We start from the raw sequence: 25,230 nt of genomic DNA on the forward strand, positions 1-25,230 counted from the left end.
TCACAGGGTTGATTTTCTTTTGATAACTACTTGTTCATAGGTTATTCATTAGCCAGTTCACTAGTATATTAAATGCATAGCTGCGTAGTGCTGATTTTGTAATCAAGATAGGATGCAAGACACAGTCAAATAATTTATAAAAATAAAAATGTTACATCCAAGCAGTTCCTTTTAGCCATCAAATCTGTAATCTTAATGAAGGAAATCAGGTTTATGTAAATGACTTAGTTTCAATAAATCCAAAGTGATATGCAGTCCTTAATTTTTTACTAACTCACTATTAAAGCACCTCCTTATTCATTTTTTTCTTTCAAGAATAAAGTTTCTTATTTAGTTATGTCACAAAATATCCACTTGTTTAGTCTTCTGGAACGTATCCACTATTCCAAATTTCTTAACAGTGTGCATCAGCTGGTCAAACATATCTTCTGAAATTCCATCCAAACCACTTAAATTGAGAATTGTCTGTCACAACATGTGTTTATAATCTTCTTAGTTACAAATGGAAAAACTTTTGAAATTTTGCACTTTATTGCACTTCCTGCAAAATGCAGGACAGACATGCTCAGTGACAATCACCAGTGAGCCATGCATTGTATTCATACTGCTGGATTGGTTTTCCATACCCTTAAAAAAATCACTCTGTTAATGTTAGCACAACTATCATGGATCTTTTCCCAATGTTGTTACTTTCCTTCAGCTTCTTACCAGGCAGTTCTTGGTATCCATTTAGTATTTCGTATGTTGCATATTGTGATTTATTTCTTTCACTTTACCAGTGAGGCTGAAGGGGGCTTGCCTGCACTGTGGGATTAAATAATTTTGGTCCTCCAAATAAATTTTCATCAGTCATTTCTGATTAATGGAATCATAGAATGTCCTGACTTGAAAGGAGCCCACAAGGATCATTGAGCCCAACTTCCTTGATTCAGCTCAGTTGACTGAAGCATCTTTACCTGCTACAATGGCAACCAAAATAGAGAAATAACAGCTAGGAGCACAATTTTTCATGTTAGAGAACAGTCATCTATCATGCTTAAAAGCGGCTATTTTAAGACCTGTATGAGACTTCTATTATGTCTTTAAAGATTACAGCATTAATTGACAATTACTAATTTTTCTTCAGTCTTCTGGACTGTGCTAGTTATTATCACATTGTTTCTTAAGTGTACTCTGTTACCTCTTTTGACTATTTTGTTCTCCTTAAGTAGGTAATAGCCACTGATTTTAATGTTCTAATCATGCAAATCAACTCATCAGCCTTTAGCAATACTAGTTATATCAAGTTTCTTCTAATCAGAGAGAATTTTCAATTCCTCCTGCCTACTGCCTTCCAGCAGCACCATATAGCAATTGAAATATACATTCTTTCCACATCTGTTGACCTTGATCACAACATCCTGAGTTTGTGTTTATACCACATTTAAATTCTTATAAGGTTTTCTCTTTTATTTTTGTGTTAAGAGTCTCATAGTTGTTCCAGCTAATCTCCAGTGAAGAAGATTATCACCACTTTTTTTCTGTGAGAAGTAAGCATCAGTCTTCATTATCCAACCATCTCAGGATAAATGTTTGACAAATTGAAACCGACTCTTTCATACTAGTTATGCAAACAGTGGTCTGTCTGGTATCTTCTGCCTTTCCAGGGCCACTAGAATGACTAAGAAGATTATGCTGGCTTTTGTCTCTGCCTCACTTCAAGATAATTGAAGGTTCCTGAAGTGCATAGTTCCATGTCAGTGTCATGTAACTAATTTCAATGTATATCATTCTTTACAAATACCTCCCTAATGCCTGGTGGATTCTCTGTCTTCTTGTTTCAACACTGTCATGAGTGATGATTGCTTGCCTTTCTGGGGTACCTGAGCTCTTCTGTAGCTACTTGCTTCATTAAAAAAGAATAGGACTCAAAATATTCAACAGGCTTTTGTTCCATTCTGCCAGAAAAAAATGGGACAAGTTGCTGATCACCTGATGATCTGGCAGTTATAAAGTGAGTGACCTTCAAAGTAAAAAGGTGTGCTACCTATTACACTAACAAATCTTATATTACTGTCACACTGCGACACGAAATAACTCACAGAGGCAGGCTACATGTAAAAGGAAAGAAAAAGAACCCAAAAAAGTCAACTTTATTTTCTGACTCCACTATATATACAATAGCAAAAATGACAGTGGATTGGAGGGTGAAACTGCCACCTCTCCAACCACACTGGTTAAACCAACAGTCCATCAATTCTCTCCACCCACAAAGAAGAATGCAAAACAGTCATTATTTACATGAACAGTGTGTGAGAAAACTCAGTTGAAATATGTAAGTATCAGAAGGCATAGGAACTTTTAGAAGAACTTTAAAACTCTCAAAAGAACAGGGCAACATATTACAATCCAAAATACTTCAAAAATCTTATTCATCATTCAAGAAATGCATTCTTGTAAAATTATGAAATAGTTTACTTGTGGAGTAATGCAAGATTGTAGTTAAGGAATTGTACCTAGTAGCTGCTCTGAGGTCCCAGTCTCTCCAGTTGCTGGCACCTGATGCCCCAGCCCCACTTTAGCTGCTGATGCAGAGCCCTGTACTCACACATACACACACATGGTTGGGACTCCCGGCTCCTCAGTATTTAACTCTCCCTTGGACTCATCCTGAGAGGCACAACTGGTTCCCTGGCCATTGCACCTATGTGCTAGCTAGTCCAGCTTGATCTTCAGTATTGTTCATACATTCACAGGCACCACAGACACAAACACACATACCTAGGAACTGAGGAAAAGGGTTAGAAAATGGATTTTGCTAAGAAGATAGGACAGACTGACCAGATGGCAAGTGTATTTATCTTGTTTACCTGCAAGTAGCTCCTTTGATCCCCTTATCCTTCTATTTCTCTGTGATTGCTCCTCCCCAAATCACCTAGATTAATTTCCTTCTCTGCCTTCTTTCCTTCCTCAAATGTCCCATTATAAGTTTCCTGCAATCACAAAATGCTCTTTCCCATGCACCCCATACCATGTCCTTAATGCAGCTTCCAACTGCAAGGTGTTCTGAGACTCATCTTGATGGGCATCACCCTGACATATAGCTGAAGCTTATCTGGGATGCCCTGGCAGGGATCTGGGCAAGATAACCTCCAAGTCCACAATTCTGCTTTACCTTTGCCAGCTGCTGTCTCTCTGTGCTCCCTTCTGTGTGTGCAGACCAGTTGTTACCAAATAATCTAACAGAAACATGAGCATGTGACAAGAGAACCCATCATATCCCTCCAGTCAAGATAACTGGTAATATTTTAAATAAGACCATTCTGTCAAAGGGTCTCACTGTTCAGATCACATTACAATTGTCCTCTCCAATACAAGTAATTGGTTCCCTGAATAGTCTTCAAAAGGGAGAAGGGACATGATGATCACATCAAAAATCACACTTTTTATCTGTGTTAAAGGACACTTGGACAATTTTTATATATCCTTTATGAGGAACAAAGAAATAACCTCAGCAGGAACATCTCAACATCTTTTTTAATAGAAGTACTTTGAAAAGTCTTTCAGCTAATAGAATTCCCCAGAATAAATACGTGAAAAATTATGGCGTCCAAAACAAAAGACTTACTATTCAAAATTCTATTTATTGATTTCTTTCTGCCAACCATCCTTTGTCAGAGGTGAACACACCAGCTTCAGCAATGTACAAAGCACAGAATATTACTCATCTTTTACTAAAGACAGTTCTGTTCTTTAGTGTCCTCAGGCAGCAGTTTTCAGTCTCTCAGCTTCACTGTTTTTCCTTTTCATTGACAAATCCATTTCCAAACAGGGCAATGTTGACATCTGTGTCTGATTTGATATGTTGAAATATTCTCTATTTTTTTAGTATCTTTTGAAGTTATTTGCCTGAAGTCATTCTCCAAGTTCGTGACTAAGCAGGACTTAAAATGTCCTTGCTAGAAATTATCATGTCTCTGGTGCTTCTGTTTTGCTGCTGGTAGGAATGGCCTCCTACCACCCTGCAGTGTATGTGACATGAATTCCTATGGCACTATCCCATCTTGTGTCAGCAGAACTTTCAATAACAACATTCTGGGTTTATTTTGATACTTAATAAGCCTCTGAGAAACCTCCTAGTATATATCAAAAAAAAAAAAAAAAAGACACTACAATAATCCAGATATCTGAAAGAAATTTATATAAAATCCTGAGGTTTGTTTTCTGTGTCTAGCTAACTCAGCAGTTTGTGTAAGAAGTGAACCATCAAGCTACAGCAGATCCTTGCCACTTTCTAACATCTACCAATCCCTCTCACGTATTCATTTCTGAAACAAACCCCTTAATCAACCTCTTTTTCAGGGCATTATACTCAGTGATATGAGCCAGAATGGTAAACACATAGCAGCATAACAGACAACAGCCCAGCACCTGGCATTGCAAAAGATGCTCCACTTTCAGCAGAACTCACAGAGATATCCTGCTGTGAGGCTCTGGTACTTTGAAGGGGTAAGCAGAAAACAGAGTTGAGATGGCATCTGCAACTGTAGATAAGGGAACAAATTCTGATTATGTCCCATTTTCAGAATCTGGCAAAAATACTGTTGTCTTTCTCCAGATTTGATCACGCAAGACTTGCCTTAAGAGGATCAATTATCAGTTACAGAGAGAACAGGATGTTTTGGTCAGTGTCTGGCTAGAAGAGAAACATTTTCTTACTTCTTTGGGAAGATGTAGTATTCTGAGGCAATTTTACATGAATTTGATCTGGTCTAAGTAAGTATCACCATCAGACTGCATAACCTACAACACAACAACCTTGCTTTTGAGCAATGTACCACATTGGAAACAGAGTGCTTAATATTTTGAAATAAATAATACAGACTAATAAACCTCAGCATTCTTGGCTTGAAACTACAAACTCTCATTGACATAAGGAAGAAGGGGAGAGAGGCCTAGGGAGGTGCAACAAGCACATAATCATATTGTTTTTCTGGTATTTTCCCCCAAACCATGTGAATTAATCACTTACATTTGCCTTTCTTCAGCATTATCTAGTATGTAGAGATAAGATATTGATACTTTCATCAACAAACTACCTCCTTTGGTGTCAACAACTGAGACAGCCACAACACACAGAGCACGATCATGCAATTTCAGAAAGCTACAACTCATACAGAGTAACATCACACCATATTAGAAGGCTTTAGGCATCTACCTATCTTGTTCTTTAGCCCAACCTTTTATACCACTCATCATTCATGCATTGCACTTGGGTGCCCTCTGTTCCCCTTGGTGACTGGTCAGTGCATCTTGGCATTCCATGTCTCATTGCTTTCAATGCTCTTATCTGCTTTTCACTGCTGTAGCCCATTAGGGACAAGGCTTGGCCACAGCCCCACTCCCAATTACCACAAACTGTGTGCCTACACTTCAGCAGCTCTTCTTTGACACCTTCTTAAAGGAAACACAAATAGTATGAATCATTGCAGTCATACATCTGAGAGGGAGAACCAGTTCTACCACTTTTTCTATATGCTACTAGGGCATAGAGAAATATGTGAGGTCTACACACCAGGTTCCAAATGTGATTCTACAGTATTAGCAATTAATATCAGCCCAAATGGGTATGAAGCCTGTTGACCATGATGTGCTGTGGTGTGGTTTTTGCTTTAAGTTTGTTTTGCCCACTATTCTCCTCCCCAATCTCCTCCCCTCCCGAGTTGCCCATCTCCCCAAGCCCTTCCCTAACTTCCTCCCTCCCAAGATGTCAATCCTCCCTATCCCTACCCCTTATTCCAGAGTGCTCCTGGTCTATCTTGTAGTATTCGATACCCCATTTGTTACTTTGTATTATCCCCCTCCCCTGCTCTCACTGATAGGTTTATAGAATGTTAGTCCTGCCCTAGATTCCTCCCCTGCCATGCCCTCATTGATCAGTTGCCCTATACGACTCCCCCTAAAAAAACCTCTGCAGACGCCCTGGGTTTTGTCTTGGGGTCCCAGGTCGTGGACCTAATAAATCCACCCAGTTTTACCCCATGTCCTGTGTTGTCATTACCTGTTCCTGCGCCGGACCAAGCGATAACTGGGAATAACAGAGCTCACGGGGGGAAGGTGGTGCCCCTGCTGTCACTGCCCAGCATGATACAGCGCACTGCGACAATGATGATTTAACTTTTCAGCTCAATTCATTTCAGCTCCACATTGAAATTTTCTATGTAAAAGAATTATTTAATGTGCATTCTTTCAAAATCACTAATGAAGAAATGAAAAAGAAACAAGAAATAAGACACTGTCTATATTTCTGATTTGTATTTCTGAGCAGGTCCCATTTGTGATACACACATAGTTTTTTCTCAGTTTATAAATAATTTTTAAAATAAATTAACAAATTATGAAACACGGAATTCAGTTCTAGCCTTCTCCCCGAGTTTAACTGTTTTTAATAGTTCTATACTTCATGACTCTTTACTAAAAATATTATCCAACGTATTAACTCTCTGACAAGATAGTGTCATATCAACATTTAGGTAAGTTATGAGTTCTCAAACCTGTTAATATCTCTCACAAAGACTGAAATATGGCAGTAATTTGTCTGCCACAAACATCAGTTGTAATCTTCTTCAAAGTTTTGCTCTATCCATTTGCGTAAGTGTAAACTGGGAGAGGAATGGATGGGGAGCCCTGAAGAGGGCCTAGGGGTGCAGGCTGGTAGCAGATCCAGTATGAGGCAGCAGTGTGTCCTGGCAGCCAAGACAGCAAAGCACATCCTGGGATGCATCAAACACAGCACAGACAGTCAGAAAAGGTGAGTGTTCCACTGTATTCGGCGTTGGTGCGGCCTCAGCTAGAGTGCTGTGTGCAGCTCTGGGCCCCATAATTTAAGAAGGATATGAATGTCCTTGAATGTGCCCAGAGGTGGGCAACAAAGCTGGAGCAAAGGCTGGAAGTCATATCCTGTGAGGAGCTGAGGATGTCAGCTTTGCCTGGTTTGGAGACAAAGAGGCTGAGGGGTGACCTCATTGCTCAAAAAGCTATTGATTTCAGCTTATTGAGGAGGGGAAGTGGAGAATAAGGTGTTGATGTCTTTTCCCTGGGATTCGGTGATAGGATATGTGGGAAGAGTTCAAAGATGTGCCAGGCAAGGTTTAGACTGGACATTAGGAAGCATTTCTTTACCATGAGTGTGGTCAAACACTGGAACATGCTTCCTAGAAAGATGGTCAATGTCCCAATCCTGTCAGGGTTTAAGAGGCATCTGGACAATGCCCTTAATAACATGATTTAATTTGGCCAGCCCTGAATTGTTCAGACAGTTGTACTGGATGATCATTGTAGTTCCCTTCCAATTGAAACTATTCTATTCTATCTATTGCTATTCCAATTCCTATTCCTATTTCTATTCTATTTTTAAACTGTTGCATATGGTGATTTTCAGAAAAGAAGTATTTAATGTTCCAAATGAATAGACATTTTTATTTGGTTACTTTTTTTTTTTTCATTTTCCTCTGATGAAGAGCTGGCAAATATGTCAATGCAAATTCATGAAACATGACACATAGAGCATTTGTCTTGAAATTATGCAAGCATCAATCAGATTAGACATATGACCAAGGCACAGAAACATGATGGCTAAAGAAGACTCTCAAAATACTTCTATAAATCACTATTGGGAAATATTTTTAAAATATGCTTTCTAAATTCAGGCTTCTTATTGGATCTAACAGTATAAATTTTCTATTAGATCATGATGTATTTATTTAAAAAAAATAAAATGTTTTTCTTAACAAAAGGCACTTTAAAAAAGTAAAATTATAATGTTTTCCTTATTTAACTACTATATATGTAAAGTCACTCATGATTAATTCTATAAGCATTAATTAAAATTTTAGTGGTGGGGATTACTAGGAAATTTATAACTTTTTAAACATAGGCTGAGCAACTGAAAGAAAGAAAAAAAGAAAACAAAGAAGACTTGTCCACTACCACTCAAGAATTCTGTCAAATTATGATAATATGTGTGTTTCTTTATCCATACTATGAAGCAAGTAATCCTGTTGAACTTCTAAATACACTTAAGAAATAACAAATAATAAATGGAGACTAACAAGAAACATGCTTTCCATTCTAGCTACATAGATATTCACCAGCACAGAAGAAGTATCAGACTGCTTAATTAATTTGAAAAACCATGGACAAAATTTTAGACTGCTTTGAAAACTCACTGTGCTGAAGAAAAGCAACTGGGGGTTAAATCCAGGAACATTCATATCCAGTAACATATCCAGATAACATAAATAGATTGAAGTCAGAGAGCAATGCATAAGAACCAGTAATAATGGAGATGATATATCCCCTTCATGTAGCCTGCATGACATTATAAAAGGCTCAGGTCTCAAGGAACAAATTTGAATTATGAATTTTTATGCAGCAGTAGATACCTATTTTCTTATTCATATCTTCCTCAGCAATGTCTTCTTATGATACACTGTGTATTCAGATTTAAGAATTTGCAGACCACTCACAATGTCTGTGCAACTGTATTGTATGCCTCAAGTTTGGTAACTGGGGGCAGGGGGAAATACAGGCTTAGGCTTCTGTGTCTGACAGATCCCGTGCCAGCCAACTCCATGATGGACCCACTACTGGCCAAGGCTGAGCCTGTCCGTGTTGATGGTAGCACCTCTGTGATAACAGATTTAAGAAGACAGAAAAAAACTGAGCAAGAGCAACTTCAGCTGGAGAGAGGACTGAGAACATGAGGGAAAAAGGGAAGATGCTAACATGAGTGAAGAAGGAGGGGAGGAGGTGCTCCACGCGCCGGAGCAGAGATTGCCTGGCAGCCCATGATGCAGACTGTGGTGAGATCAGCTATCCCTCTGCAACCCAAAAAGGTCCACAGTGGAGCAGCACAAGGAGGAACCTGCACCACAGCAGGTGGATGTCCAAAGGAGCCTGTGACCCTGTGGGAAGCCCACGCTGGAGCAGATTTGCTGGAAGGACTTGTGGTCTCATTGGAGGTCCCACACTGGAGCAGTGTGGAAGGCACACATGCTGGAGCATTTAATGAAGAACTGTAGTCCTGGGAAGGTCTCACCTTGGAGAAGTTTATGGAGCACTGTCTCCTGTGGGAGGGACTCCATGATGGAGCAGGTGATGGGTGTGAGGAATCCAACCCCTGAGAAGGAAGGAGCAGCAGAGACAACGTGGCATAAACTGGCTGCAGCCCACATTCCTTGTTCCCCTGCACAACTGGCAGGAGCAAGGAATCAAATTCAGCTCAGAAAGAAGGCAGCAATGAGGGAAAGGTGTTTTTAGGATTTGGTTTTATAGCTCATTATTCTACTCTGATTTTGATTGGTAATTAGTTGAACTAATTTTTCCTCAAGTTGAGTCTGATTTGCCTGTGACAGTAATTGCTGAGTGATCTCTCCCTGTCCTTATCTCAACCCACAATCCTTTTGTTGTATTTTCTCTGCCTTGCCAGCCAAGAAGGGGACTGATAGAGTGGCTTCAGTGGGCACCCGATACCAAGTTCAGTCCCTCCTCCCGGTGACTTTTAAATGAAGTATTAAAATCTATGGGAACAAGATGACTGTAAAGAATTACAGCTCTTTCGAATAACAGCACCTCCAACGCACTGACTTTTGCTAGCATTGCAGTTGCAGCATGCATGACATGTTTACTTTGTAATCATGGGCAATAGAGATTTGGAATGTTTTCTGAGGAACCTGCATTATTGTCACATAATAACATTGATTTAAGATTTTTCTCCCAGTGTTGGTAACAGTGACATCTGCAGAGAGCAGTTAGTTTTGAATGCCTGGTACTCTCATCACAGCAAAGATTAATACTGATACAAGGACATCTGCCAGGTTCATGTTACAATCTCAACAGAAGATGAATTTGTTGATTTTTTGTAAGACGGTGATTTAATAAGTTTTCCATTGTCAAAGTAAAGACAAGGTTATTTTAATTACTAATCTATTTCTTTTCTGAATCTGAAGTACTCTTCAAGTAACTAAAATTCATGGTTCACATATTAGCATTTATTTTTAGTTGTTAAAAAGAAACAAAACTAGTCAATAGTCCATAAATTATAATGCATTTGCGGACAATAATTCAAGTCAATAATAACAGACTAATTCAAGACAATAATACCAGCTGGCAGTACTCAGTGACCATAAACTGGGATTGGGTCTTGTGAGTACCCATTGTTCTCCAGGTGATCAACACTGGTTTGACTGGAATGCAATACTGCTTTGCTAACGAACACGTAAAGTGAGGAGTATGGTGATGAATTAACTCCTGTAAATTTCCAGGGTGTTTTGCAAACTCAAGATCAGATATGTTTCTTGCTTCTTAGATTCTACAGTGTTGAGCCTACTTGACTGAAACCCTTTTTTCTCAAATTTGAATTAGAACTTCTCATGCGGCTATGCCAGAAAGATTTCATTTTCAAGATGGAGAAAAGACTATTTACACCTTTTTACTGGACATGCAAGAAGCATAGCGGTCAAACAAAGGACAAGACAGTGAACAGCAGATTTACATAGTAATGAATATTGAAATGCTGCCAAAAATCTGGTACAACACCGAAGAGAATTAGCAAAGATTATTTAAGACGTGGACATCAAACATCATATGTCTTCCAAAAGTAGTACATATGGAAGAAAATGAGAATTTTTTTTTCCTGAGGCACATATTTAGTCTCTATTTGACACAATTAATCCCATGCAATATCTAGCATTTCTAGACCACTAAATATCTAGCAGATATCTTTATTGAAAAGCATCACGTTACACATATATACAGTATTAATGCAATTAAGGACATAAGTCACTTAAAGAGCTTGCTTCAAAAATCATAAAACTGAGTAAGTGGAAAAGCTCTAGAGACACACACTGAGGTACACACATGGTTTGAAAAGAATTAAAGAGTGCAGGGGATGGATGAGCTGATAAAGAGTACTGAGGGCTGAAGGCTGCGGACACCCACATCCATGAAAGCCCGAGGCACTGACACAGGAACACAAAGTCTTATGAGGAGAGGCTGAGGAAGATGGGGTTGTTGAGCCTGGAAAAAAGGAGGCTTGGGAATCTTACTGCTTCTCCCAGGCAACCAGCGACAGGACAAGAAGACACAGTCTTAAGCTGTGCCAGGGCAGGTTTAGTTCGTACATTAGGAAAAATTTCTACGCAGAAACGGTGATTAGACACTGGGATGGGCTGCTCAGGGAAGAGTCACCGTCCATGGAGCTGCGCGAGACTGGATATGTCACTTGGCGGCATGGTTTAGGTTACGAAGCGGTTGGTGTTCGGTCATCAGTTGAACTCGGTACAGATCACGTCTTTATCAACGTAACAGATTCTGTGATTCTGTGAAATACTTCTGGAAGCTGCCCCCACGGCATAATCCACGCCGGGCATAACTGGGGCGGGCAGCAGGGCTCAGCAGCCGCGGCACCTCGGCGAGAGGCGTTCTGTGCACGGAGAGCCCGGCGGAGGCGCGGCCTGTAGCCGACGTAGGCCTGAGCGCGGCGCCGGTTCGGCGGAGCACGAGACCCGGGCAGGCGCCAGCGGAGGCCAGGGCACCGGCACAGCCCTGCCGTGGCACCGGCACAGCCCCGCCAAGGCACCGGGACAGCCCCGCCGCGGGCACCGGGACAGCCCCGCCAAGGCACCGGGACAGCCCCGCCAAGGCACCGGCACAGCCCCGCCGCCGGCACCGGCACAGCCCCGCCAAGGCACCGGCACAGCCCCGCCGCCGGCACTGGCGGAACCCCGCGGGCCGCGCCGAACACGGCCCCGCCCGCTCGCCGTACGGCAGTGTCGCGCCGCGCCGGCTCTTGGCGGCAGCGGAACCGGCGGGCCGTAAGGCAGGTGCGCGGCGGGCGGGGGTCGGGCGGGCGCGGCGTGGGGGCCGCCGGGGAGGCCTCGCGGCGGGCGCTGCTCTGCGCCCCCGCCGGTGCGGAGCCGCAGTCCGGCACCCCGGTGGGGAGTGGGACAGCCGGGACCGGCCTGCCCAGGCGCGGAGGGGCGTCCCGCCGCCGCTGCGCGGGTTTCTGCCCGCAGCCCCTGGGGCAGGGGCGTCGCTGCGCTGCCGGCGGGGCGCGGGGTTCGGGGCAGCCGGGCCACGGGCCGGAGCCACGCGTTGCCTCCGGCGGCCCGGGCTGGCAGCGGGGCCGGGGCTGGCAGCGGGGCCGGGGCTGGCGGAGCGCTCGCCGTGCCCCAGCCCGGCGCGCATCGCGGCGGGTGATGCAAGGCCGCTCCTGAAGGCCCGGGTGCCGTGTGCTCCGCTCGTGCCTTTCGGGCTTCGCTTCTCGGAACGGCTGTGCTGATGGGAGTGGTCAAGTGGGAAACGCACCGCTGTCGAATGTACTTTCAGTACTTACTACTGGCATTAATAAATGTAGAGAACGAGAAATGAAGAACGAAAAAAGCATTTGGTCACGTAGAGTGTTTTTCCCTTTTGGGTACTGCTTCATTTTGGTTGGTAGTGGTAAACTGACAGCTTTGCTTATAAAACGCAAGACAGTCTTGTAGCGTCCTATGGCTTGCACTCAGGTGCTTCAGGATTGTGTATCGTTGGAATTCAAATAATACCTTTGCTTAAAACCTTCTATGAGTTCTGAATGTAGGTTTTATTATTGTTATTAAAATAGTAACATTGGTGTAGACCCTTTAAGTCTTACAGCTTTTTAAACAATTGACTGTAAAGTAGTACTGTTGATGTGAAACCAGTAAATGTAATTTCTGTAGAGAAGAAATCTAATAGTCACACTTAGTTACTTTCCAGTGGATAGACTTGACTTGAGTCTAGCCAATGACTAGAAAAAATATTGGAAGTTTCAGAGACAGTGCAGCAAGGGTTATGTATGTCCACATGGTAGGTTGCAGAGCTAAGTTTTTAGGAGGAAGAAAACCAAGCCAGCTGTCAGGTCAGATGCAAACTGTCATTCATCTAAAGATGGCATTGATGATAACAGTGAGGTGGTGTGTCTGATTAAACACATGCTGCTTTACAGCAGATGCTGTAGTAAAATTATTTCCTTTGGATCTGACTTGCTTCTGACCAGAGAGTAAATTTATGTCATCTTGGATTTATATGTGTAGATACTTGGAGGAACTCTACTCACATTTATATGGGCCAACTCCCAGCTAGGGCCTCTACGCATTGTATAAACAAACTAGTGTACATGTTAGATCTCAGTTTTCTTTAAAAGCTAGCTTGGCCTTTGGAAGAGGTTAGGTCACAACTTCCACTGAATCAGAGAGAAGGCAAGAAGTTGTCAAACGACAGTATTTTATTCTGACAGTTCTGTGTTTACAGAACTTGCTTTGAAGCTAAATCTGAAGCTCCTGGAGCAGGTCTGGTGGAGGGCTATGAAGATGATTAAAGGACTGAAACAACTCTTATGAAGAGTGGCTGGGAGAGTTGGATCTGTTCAACATCAAGAAGAGACAAGTGAGACGAGACCTCATAAATGTGTGTAACTGCCTGAAGAGAGGGTGTCAAGAGGATGGATCAAGGCTCTTCTTTGGTGCTGCGAAGCACTAGGACAGGAGACAATGGGGAGACGTTTATGTACAGGAAGTTCTGCCAGTACATGAGGAAGAACTTCTTTGCTGTGTAGATGACTGACCACTGGAACAAGTTGCCCTGAGAGGTTGTGGAGTCTCCTTCACTGGAGATACTCAAAAACAGTCTGCACTGTGCCTTGTGCTCCAGGATGGGCCTGCTTGAGCAGAGAGGTTGAACCACATGATCCACAGTGGTCCCTTTCAGCCTTACCCATTTTGTGATTATGTGATAAACATGACTGTAATTTGGCCAAGTAGTTGCAGTCCCTTGCTTCTCAGTATATACTAATTTTCAGTGTTTTATTGTGTAGTGTTCTCTTTTCAGGAAGCACATTTATAGTTGAAAAATATTTTTTTACAGAGTTAATAGAAATCTCATCCTTCATAAAAGGCTGATGTATATTTCTGCAGGTCCTGTTTACCTACAGTGCTTTCTCTGAAAAAGCTATCCTTTATAAATACTAAATTGAGCTTAGGCTGATCCATGTTATTCTTGCATGTTTCATTCCTCTTCTGTTAAGTAGTTATAGGAGCTGCTAATGGGGTATGGAGGTGGTTGGGGGAAGGAAAGATGTGTTGTCTTTCGCTGATTAGTTATAAAGTTAAGTTTATTTGGAAGCTGTTAAAGGTGGGATTAATTCTAGCTTGTATAGGTGTTTTGAGTGCTGAACAGGTTTCTTTTCTTCCTCCTACAAAATTTCCCCATAGAAAATTGTAGTCCTCATTACTCTAAATAACAGCTTACTGTTTTCCTGGTAAATTGTTTGTCGTAACAATTGTTGAAGTTGGTGTTGAGCACTTTCTAGCCTACACATTTTCTTAAACTGAATTATGCTTTAATGTTTGAAGACAGCACTGAGACCAAAATCTACTCTCTAGTTCAGGTAAACTTATCTAATCAAAAGCAGTTTAGCAAATGATCTATAATGTGTAGCTGGATGTTTGTTAGAAATATAACAGCTAGTGTCTGAACTAAAAAAGAGAAGGAAACAACGGTAGGACCCCGAAACATACTGAGAGACATTAGACTCCTAAATCCCAAATTGTAATCCTCAGAATCTCTGTTGTCATTTCACCCTGTAGCTCTGTTTTCAAAGATGTTTCTCTAGTGTCTCTTTCCTGTAGCAGCCAGTAGGAGGTGCTTAGGTGATCTACTGAAAAAAAAGGGAAGACAAATTCAATTATACCTTCACTTTCATATTATCTTTAGTAATACATTATTTAAATGACTGATTATCAGCTTCTAAGCTGTTGAGTATCAAGGTATTTGATGTCCATTAATTCATCTAGGTGTACCTGAACTTTTAGTCCTTTTGGCATCTTGTGGCAATGAATTCCCAAATTCAATTATGTTCTTTGCAGGAAAGGCATTCTACTTGGTATTATTCTCACCTTAAACTATTAAGTTTTGTCATGTAGCTCCATATTCTCATATTATAAGCAATAGTCAGTCATTGTGTATTTAGCCCTTCTTGCTTTCTAAATACCTCATCACTTAACAGAAAGGAGCAATTTTGTGTTTATTGAAAGCCCAACCCATGAGAAAATGCACAGTCAGGGTGTTCTTTATGCTCATCTCTCTCTGAGGAATTTGATCGCCTCTGTTTGAGCAATGCCAATGTGAGCACATTCCCATACCAGGTTTAGGAGTTAGCTTTCATCACAGTCAAAGTGCTTTGAGATTTGTGCATCAAAACAATGTTGATAGCACAGCACTGTGTTGGCTGCTCCTGGCCTGCACAACATCAAAGCCTTCTTCCACCCTCCCTGCCCAGCAGGTAGGCAAGGGAGTGGGCAAGAGGCTGTGTAGGGACCCAGCTTGGACAGTAGACCCAAACTGGCCAGTGGGTTGTTCTGTACTGTGTATTGTCATGCTCAGAAATAAAAACAGAGGTGGAAAAATAAGAAAAGGTGGGTTTTTTTTCTTTCAAGATGTCTGGTTTTTGGAGATTAGGAAATGAGCTTGTAGCATTGGTCACCCTGTGGGGTGTTGTCATGGTTTGACAAGGAAGTGAATCTTCTCAGTAAGTTAGGGTCAAACCAATCAGTATCCACTCCAAGTGGATACTGACACTTGGAGTGACCACTGAAGGCATTGGACACGCCTCTGAGAACACAGGGGGTTAAAAGCAGAGAACTCCCAGAGAAACTCTCTTTTTGGTTCTGGTCAGCAAGAGAGTGCAGACTTCCTCTGCCCAGCCACAGGCTGGGTGAGGGAGGGGAAGCCATGCGGCCTAAGAGAGGTAGGCCCAGAGAGTGAAGGGACTAGAACCGGGTCGGCCCCTGCGGACAGAAGGGTGGAGAAAATCAGAGATGTCTTTGTTCCCCGCCCCCAGAGGGAGAGAGAGTGAAAGAGACAGAGGCTGTGCCGGCAGTATGGCGGCAGAGGAGAAAGAGAAGCGGGGGGAAGATGCCCAGCTGTGGGAGTTGGAGTTCTGAGCAGAGATTTCAGCCATCGTGGGAGTCCGAGACTTTTAACCCCTTATTGGATAATGAAAGCTTTGTGAAATATTAATCCTCCTTGATCTGAAAGAGAAGAGAGATGGCCTGGGACTGAGATGTCAGAAGAAAATGGGGAAAGAATCGTAAGTGAGAGGAGATGATAAAGTGGTCTGGGCTGGACTTTTCTTGTATAGCCATAGACAGAATAGCCATAGACAGTTCTCCTGCAACAGAGACTGCATTTTTAGGGGGATAAAGTGGTTGGAGCCAAGAGAGTGACCTGCTGCAGTGATGAGGAGAGTGTGGTGGTGCCTTCTGTCTTCAAGAAGAAGATCTCTGTTCTTGAGACCCTTGGCCCCAGGGGAGGAGAAAATGGGGGTCCTGAAATGTTGTCCTGAAAATAAAAAAACCTGAACTGTTACTCTTTTGGTCCTTAGCAAAGCATCCTTAAAGGAGCCCTATGAGCTGTCTTGGTCCATGCACAGTGGTGAGAGCACTGTGACATGAAAAAGAGGGTGTCACAATGGCAGATTTTCTCCAGGCGGTGCCATATGTGACATGGAAACACAAGAAGTCGCAACTGTGTTTCCTGGGGGGTCTATGGTGCAAGAGAGACTCCTCTCTCCCTTAATAGACCGAGTATTGATTATCTGAAGGGTGGTAACTCAATCAGGGGTCCAAGTTTTGTCTCAATGTGCTTTGTTAAAAATTAAGTGGGGGGAGGAGGAATGTTTTAGAAAGTTTTCATCCTAAGTTCTGTCTGTGTCTTTTATTGTAGTTATAGAGTAATAAAGTTTTCTCCTTTATTTCTAAGCTTGAACCTGCTCTGCTCTGTTCCTGATCGCATCTCACAGCGCTCATTTAAAGAAAGTATATTTTCATGGGGACACTGGCATTGTGCCAGCGTCAAGCCATGACAGATGTGGCGAGCATTTCTTTCCTTCACTTGGGGGTATTTTTCTTTTTCTTCATCTGTTAAACTGCCTGTATCTCATCCCTTTTAAGTTTTTTTTCTTTTCTTCTTCCTGTTTTCTTCCCTGTCCCACTGAGGGGGGGTGAGCAAGCAGCAGCATGGCTGCTAGCCAGGGTCAAGCCACCCCAGCACTGTACAAACACCTGAAAATGTGATTGAAGGAAGGAATAGCAGCACCCTATGGTTCTGTGGTAATGGTGCTCACTGAATTAACCAGTGTTGTGAAAGATCCCTATGCTGAATGTTTCTTGAGCTTATCCTAGGCATAGATATTACTTTTGAAGTTGTACACGACTGTGTATAGTTCAAAGAAAATCAATGAGACTGGACTGAAGCCAAGAGTTAGGCTTCAGTAGCCGTGTGGACTGTTTGAGTATTACAGAAAGGGCAGTTGGTGTTCTCTGTCTTCTATTTACAACATAAACATGTGGACTAGAGTTTGGTGGCCAACCTGTTACTGAGTGCAGCTCTGAGATGCGAAATAAAACTCTTGTTCTTTTTCTGTCTCGTTAAATCTTAGCGGGTGCTAGAGAAAAATAACTTTAAAAGGAAAGTGCAGAATCTTTACCTAGTTGATATTTTAGGGATAGAAAAGTTGCTGGCTCTCCCCTTTCATTGTATGTGGAATTTATGGGTATAAATTATCCACTTCCCTAGACTTTACTGTCATTTGTTCTAAAGCATGAGTTTACTCTGATCAGTCTGTTACTCTTTTTTGCCCAAAGGCACGTTGGATGTTTGGCCTAAAAAATAGACTAAATCTGATATTACAGGCCTGAATCTTAAACATAAATAGGTCTTACAGCAAGAATAGATGTTTGTGGAATGATAGGTTAGTGATTGAGGCATTTGCCAGGTGAATTGTGGAGCAAATTTCAGTTTTTCAGTTGTAAACTGACTTCTGAGAAGTTGTGAGAATAAGTACATGACTTTGTACAGTTGTGACTTCCTTGCTTGCATTCAAATATTCTGTAAACCATACAGCCATTTAAACAACTGCTCCTTTCTTTGAAATTGGTGAGGACTGCTGAACTGTGTCACTCAGTGAGTTTCTATTTGGGAACTGGATTCTGATTAATTTGTTCAAGAAATCGAAAGGCATTAGTCTTAGCTGCTGCTTTAAGGGGGAGCAAGTGTTCAAAATATGAGTAGACATGGCACTTCATGATATGGTTTGGTGAGCATGGTGGTATTTGATCAAAGGTTGGACTTGATGATCCTGGAAGTATTTCCAGCCTTAATGATTCTATTATTCTAATGTGTCCTTTCCTTGAAAGATTCGGGAAGAGTAAAGAGGATCTCTGCAAGTCATCTCTCCCATTTCTTATAAGAAGTTTCTTACTTGTGGTGAGTTGATCCCAGCCAGTAGCCAAATGCCCTCCCCTCGCCTCTCACTCACTCCCTTCAGCTGTGAAACGGGGTGAATGTTGCAGACATTAGTCCTGTAAGTGTGGATGTGTGGCTTTGTTCCACACACCCCTTGCTTCTCCTTTGCCAGAGCTTTTACTGCCGAATATGACATTATATGGTACACATCTATGTTGCTTCCAAAACATGAATATAAAGAAAATGCTTGGTTATGTAATTTTCTTGTTAGGATAGCATTTTTGTTTCTGGGGTGTCTTTGAAAGTTGATTCTCTAGGTCTGAACAGGCAGTCTGTGTGCCATGCTAAATATCATAATAATTGTTCAAAGGCTTTTAACTGTTCAATGGGAGATTCTTGTATAATATGTACGTTTGTAATAACTTACAGTACAATTATCTAAAATGTTTTAAGAAATTTTACATGCATTCTAGCAGAATATGACTATGACTTGAGAAATGCAGCCATTTAAAAAAATGTATAGCTGGAAAAATCCTGTTTTAACCTCCTCAAATCACTAGAGGCATAATGGGGCTATTTTCCTTTTTATTATATCTGCCAAGGATAATAATATGCCTCAATTTATGTTCCCCTCATTTTCTTATGTGATAAGTGGACACATTTGCAAGCTTTGAAAAGATGGTTTGGGATTTCCTCACTGTAGGAAATTGTACAGGTGTCTTTCTCAAAATATCCTCTTGCATATATATGGCCAGCATTATAGACAGCCCAGGAAGGATCAGCAGCATTTGTTAGTTTTGGTTCTAATTTGCACTTGTAACATTTCCACACTACCTTTTTCTTTTTTTTTTTTTTTAAGTTCTAAGTCTAAACTGCAGTAATGATAAATTATCAATTAGAAAGCTGTTACTTGCTAGTCATCAAATAGCTGGTGTGCTGTTTGAAGTGCCTGTGTGGTATGTGAGCTCTGAAGAGAAGACAAGGGATCCTGCCTTTTATAATATTACTTTATGTGACTGTGTACCTATCCAACAGTTGTATCTTGCTTAAATGTATTTTTAATTAACTTCATTTTTTCTATGTAGAAGAGTCTCTGCCTTGAAGTAGGCATGTTTTCAGGTCTAGGGGTATACTTATAATGCAAAGCATATCTTGAATTAATTTTTTGGTACAAATTTTTAGGCTGAAATTTTGACTTTTTTCACCCCTATATCCTACCAATGTTAAGTGATATTTAAGCTAAATCAAGTGGACAGTGGTCTGGCTTGGGACAGCTTATTGTGTGTCTGTTACAGTCTTGGGTTTCTTTACAACTCTCTCTGTGGGGGAGGAGGTTGTATTGCCTCCAGGCAGGAGGAGGAAGTTGTCAAGGGGAGGGCATCCCCAAAAGGCTGTCGTGATTTGGACTGAAAAGCTTGTCTTGATAGGTTGATTTTTGGGACTCTCTATGCATGTTCACTACACTTCAGAATTTGACCACATTAGGTCAATGAGCTGCCTTATGAGTGTGCCTCTGTCTGCTTTTCTGATAGGAAATACAAACTTGTAACTTTTTAACCACTGGGCTGGACTGAACCTTCAGTGTGCCAATAAGGCAATTGGCTTATTGGCAACACTGGCAACAAGTAACCAATAAGGACAGCTAGGCCATGAGTGATTCATTTATATGGACATACCTTTGGAAAAGTTTTTATATATGATGACAGAGATTTTTAGGAGGAGTGTTAGAAAGACTAAGGGGTATTGTATTCAGAATGAAAACACTTTTTAGAAGAATTATGGTTAAAATATACAGCTTTCAGTTCCTGTGTATTATTGGAAAGATACTAACTAGAGAGTTTTCTGCAAACCCTGTCATGGCTTTCTTATTCCTTCCCACCTCAAAAATTATGACAGGTATCAAACAGCATAATGATAGAAAAAGCATAAAGGACATATTTTAGAAAATATTACAAACATTATCTAAAAATTAAATGAATGCAATAAATTCAAATATTGCAAAACATAGCAAACAAAATTGCACAATACACTTGCATTATTTGAATTAAATTGGTGCATTTGTGTGGACAATGACATGTGGTTCTTATTTTATGTAATGACTCATTTTCTACAGATTTCTTTATTATTTACTGCAACCATTGGTAAAAGGTCTGATTCATAAGGTGCTGGAAATAGGATGATTTTATTTGTAGCTGATAGTTTGGGAAACATTTCATTTAGTGATAGCCAAAGTTGGCCGGAATCTGTGTTTCTTTTGAAGACCATTTCCATACTTTTAGTACATGACAGTTAAATTAATTTTCTTGTCTATTACTACAAGGGCTGTAGAATCTACAGCTTCTTTCTTAACTGGTCTAAAACTCTGCATATTTCTGTTCTGAAAAATAATTCTGTAGCTTAGGTACCTGCAGGTTTTCTGTTTCAGATTGCCAGCATTACCATTATTATTACCAGCTGTATTGATAAAATTGTTTAACACAAAAAAAAAAAATATTATTTTCTCTAAATGAGAAATCCTGCTTCAGTGCTTTCATAGAATAATTTTTCTGTAAGATTAAATGTGAATCTTGGCATAACTTGCACTGCGCTTACACAGCTACTGTGCATTGTCTGCAAGATGCAAAGACTTTATTAACCATAATTTAATTACTAAAGAAATCCTTGAGAAGGAATCTCAGTGTTTGGCAAGACAGTTACTTCAGAACTGACATCCTATCTTTGCAGGCAGTATGAACATTGCTAATGACTTTGCTGTAGAGAAAGTGAATAACTTAGTAGTTAATAAGAAGTAAGACAGCAATCCTACTCATACCACCTCTCTTTTTTGATTTGAGTAATATTGTACAGGCAGGGTCTTAAGGATTAGTGTAGCTGGCTTAGTCTTTTTACTATATTGCATTTGAGATCCTTTGTAAATGCTGAAATAGGTTATGTTTTTCTCAGAAGGGATGTTTTGTGTTTCCTTCAAAAACATTTGGGAGAATGCTTCAGGTACAAAATTATCTAATACCCACCTTGAGGCTTATTTAAACCCTATTTTGAAGGAAATCAGCATTAATTATGAAGGATAATATAGTGTTGAGTGGCTAATAAGCATCCAGTTATTTAGAACTGGGGGATAATACAGTATTTGGGGCATTTGTTTATTTGTTTGTGAATATGGTAAGTGATTTGAGTGTTTGAACACATCTTATAGCACTTACATTTGCTGAAGTGTGTTGTAAATGCAGGCGAACCCAGTGGGAAGAAATGAGGATGTCCAACTCCATTTCAGAAGGCCGAATGATTTCTTTATTATAACTGTGCTAAAATACATTAATATACTATATAAAGGAAGATATTCAAACTACAAACCTACTTCTTCTATCTCTCTCACTAACTCAACTCGTGACCCTCTGGTGAGAGTCCAGACACAGGTGGATCTGATTGGCCATCAGGCTCAATCAATCCTCACCAGAATCCAATCAAGCAATCACCTCAGGTAAACAATTCTCCAAACACATTCCACATGAGAAAAACAAGGAGCAGAAATAGAAACTGTTTTCTCTTTCTCCCTGTGCACCTTTATGAAAAATCCTGTGAGAGAGAGAAATGTGCTTGCCACAGAAGTACATCCCACATCCTTGCAGCCATCCTCAGTGAGATGCAATGTGTGTTACTTAGCTGTCATTAACTCAGTTTTTTCTTTCTCTCACTTACCTATTTTTTTTTTCATCCTGCCTTTCCTTCCTCTGACCACCTACATCCCTATTTACCTTCCATGCACCTTTTCCTTTAGTCACAAGCCTTTGTGGAACAGAGTAAGATGAAACCTCTGAGGTTGTTACCAACATCTGTTGATGGCGCAGTGTAACAGAGGCACAGAGAGCCCCTTATTAAACTTAAAGCAGAACTAAACAAAATGACACCTTCACCAGCTCCATTTTGTATTTTTGGCTTATGCCTTGTGTTTAAATGAACATACATGTTACATATGTTGAAGTTGGAAATTTGCTTATAGTACATCTCCACACATAAGGCGAGTCTCAAAGTTTCTGTTGCTTGGGATACAGTTTGTCTCTTGCTGCAGGGAACTTAAGGCAATGAGGTGTAGAACTACAGACATTTTTTGCTTTAACTACTGAATTACATTTATGTTCTTGGAAGACGAGTTACTCTGAAGAAAGGGTTGTTTTAATTTTTTTTTTTCTTTTTAAACAACAGCAATCCTCAGTAACTATCTAAAAGTACATGTAAAATGAACACATTATTGAGCCAAGCCACATGTTTGGCATCATCCCAGAATAGTATCAGGCATAATCACAGGAAATGGTTCTCCAGCTGATGCAAGCAGGCACAGAGTTAGGCAGCTGGTGATCACATATGCATGGCTAAGATTATGAAAAAATGGAAAGAGTTAAAATACTGTATTGAGTGAATGACTTGTAATTCCATCATTTGATTTTCTAGGGCTTTTTGTTTGTTTAGTGACTTCCGTAGTTAAGATGCTGAAATTATCTTTTATGTGAATGATGGCACACAGAGGCACTGTTATGCCTCCTTGTTATGCTGAGGCACTTGTCTGAATTTTGGTATTTGCTGAGGTGAATATTGTGTGTCAGGAAGCCACTGTTTCTTCCTGAGTACATATTCCTTAATCTTGCTGTCGCCCTTTTAAAGATTGACCCAGTCTTGACTGGAGATCAGTAATATTTGACCCAGACAACTTGAGAGAATTCCAGGGTGATGTCTGGGCCTTTTATAGAAAGTGAGATGTCTGAAAGCATACAGTTGTTAGTACATGGGGCAGCACTGTTTGTAAAGGTGCAAAATACAAAGTCTGAAAATACTATTGTTTTAGTGTCATGCTTTTGCCTACTATTTCTGATTAATGTCCCAGACATTATTAAACCACTATTATCCCTGGCTAACAACTTTGATGTTAGGTGTGTATTTGTACTGTTGGCATCAAACATGCTTGAATAAGAAATGTTATTGAATCTAATAAAAATGTTCTCAGAGGTCCAAAATAGCTGTTTTATCTAATGGTTTCATTTTTTTTTCTTTAAAGTGTTTTATTTGAACTATTTCTCCCTTGATGTGTATGATATAGAAAGGATATATACCGAATATAATGTGTTGTTTGGATTTTTTAAAATATTGAGTCTTATTTGTAAATAAAATATCGAGTTTACCTTTGTGTTAATGAAGCTGTTGAAGTTAATTGTAGCCATTCTAAAATGTGTTCATATCCGTAAAATTTGATGTTTGGGGGTTTATTTTTAGTCTTCTTACACAGAAAGGTAAAGTAAACTATTGTACGTGTTGATAAATGATCTCACTGTTAGAATTATATATTTAAAATGTAAAAAAAGTTACTTCACTGTCCCTTTAGCTTTTGTATAGCTTGGTGGGTGGGATATCTTTTGCCCTTCTAGTTTGTTTTTCATTAGAAATGTTTCCACTTCTTCAAATGAAAGAGAAAATGCCGTTTGAAATACTTTGTGGTCAATTGCAACCTGCTATTCTCACTGCCCATGAATAAAGCCTCTTTTTCTTTATAATGTTCTTTGATTAGATTAGTTACTAGTAATAACTTCTTTAGGTTTTATAAATTGCAGGTTTACATAGACAACAAGAAACTTATTAATAGCTGGAAGAATTATAGGTAATATAGACAAAATCTGGGAACATGGCTTAATATTCCTTAAATACTTTAAACAGAGTTGCTGCTGTGAAGTCTTAAAGGACAAACAAAAAGTAAAATATTATAGACTACAGAAGCTGCTAGTTTAGGATCATGTAACTGTGGATTTTACCTGCGATTTTTAGCTGTGTTAATGCTATGTCATTCCATCCTTTGTAAGGAAAGAAAGATTTCTGTTCAACTTGAACATTGATATGCCTGATCAATGCCATTCACCTTCTTTTAGCCTTACTGGGCAGCTGGTTTGATCTGTTAGAGAGCATAGGAAATCGGTAAATTTCAAAAGGATATGTCTTTTACAGTAATCTCTTCAATATTTCAGCAAAGAGAAAGAAATGGTTCTGTTATTTGCTTGTATTAGAAACATAGGAAGGCCAGGACTTGGACAAAAACCTAAGTAGCTGTTGAAAATAAGAAGTGGAAAACTTCTCTAGTAATTTTTGTTACCTTTGTGGTATTGCTAGAAATTTTTTTCATGTTTCACTTTAATGAGTAAAAACCTGCTGAGATTATGATTCATGTTTACTTTTAAACAATAAACTTGGAATTGTTGCTTACCTGAACTCTGAGTATAATCTGTCTTTATGTTTTAGTTTTTCCTATAAAAAGTTTCAATGTTAAAATCACACTTGTTTTTAAAAGAAGCAAAATAGACTTTAAAAGTTACTTTCTCTCAGCTTCACAGAGCTTTAGAAGGCTGGATATTGCTCTTTCTGATTTACAAACAGGCTTGGTGGAAAGTTAAGTGTTTTTTAAAAGAGGCAGGAAATCTAAGATAGTTCTAGGAATCATTAGCAGAATGCACCCAAAATGTCCTTACTTGACTGGGGGTAGGGAAGGAGAAGAAATCTTTTTACCATGTAAAGTCACACTGATACAAGGGTTAAATTCCCATTATATTTGTCCTTTGGAAAATTAGATTTTGGATGGTACCTTTCTCATACTTTTCTTTAAGGGGAATGGGCAGAAAAATGGCAAAAGTTCATCTTCTATATGTGGGCCCTGGTAAAGAGGATTTAAGTGCTGATACCTTTTAGGATCTTGTTTCAAAACTACCAGATCTTAGCAGGATCATTTGGTAGTTCAGATGTTTCAGATCCACCTGTGAGCAAACAGATACATTTCTCTCAAATCAGAAGGAATTAGTTGCCCTTTTGATGGCTGTGGAACCACGAGGAGTAGCTGATCCACTCTAAAGGCAGTGTGATGTGGGCAGATATCTACATCAGGAGGCTTTA

The 25,230-nt window shown here is 40.2% G+C and overlaps 1 protein-coding gene across 2 annotated transcripts in view; it reads left to right on the plus strand.

Annotated features, from left to right (window-relative positions):
- Positions 1-11,827: 11,827 nt before the first annotated feature.
- Positions 11,828-25,230, plus strand: part of ASCC3 (activating signal cointegrator 1 complex subunit 3) — a 251,081-nt gene continuing 237,678 nt past the window's right edge. For both annotated transcript variants that reach the window (XM_053937188.1, XM_053937189.1), the window contains exon 1: positions 11,828-11,864. The gene's annotated coding sequence lies outside the window, so the exon portion shown is untranslated. The remainder of the gene's footprint in view (positions 11,865-25,230) is intronic.

This window comes from Vidua chalybeata, chromosome 3 (genome assembly GCF_026979565.1).
Source record: "Vidua chalybeata isolate OUT-0048 chromosome 3, bVidCha1 merged haplotype, whole genome shotgun sequence".
Taxonomy (NCBI): Eukaryota; Metazoa; Chordata; class Aves; order Passeriformes; family Viduidae; genus Vidua; species Vidua chalybeata.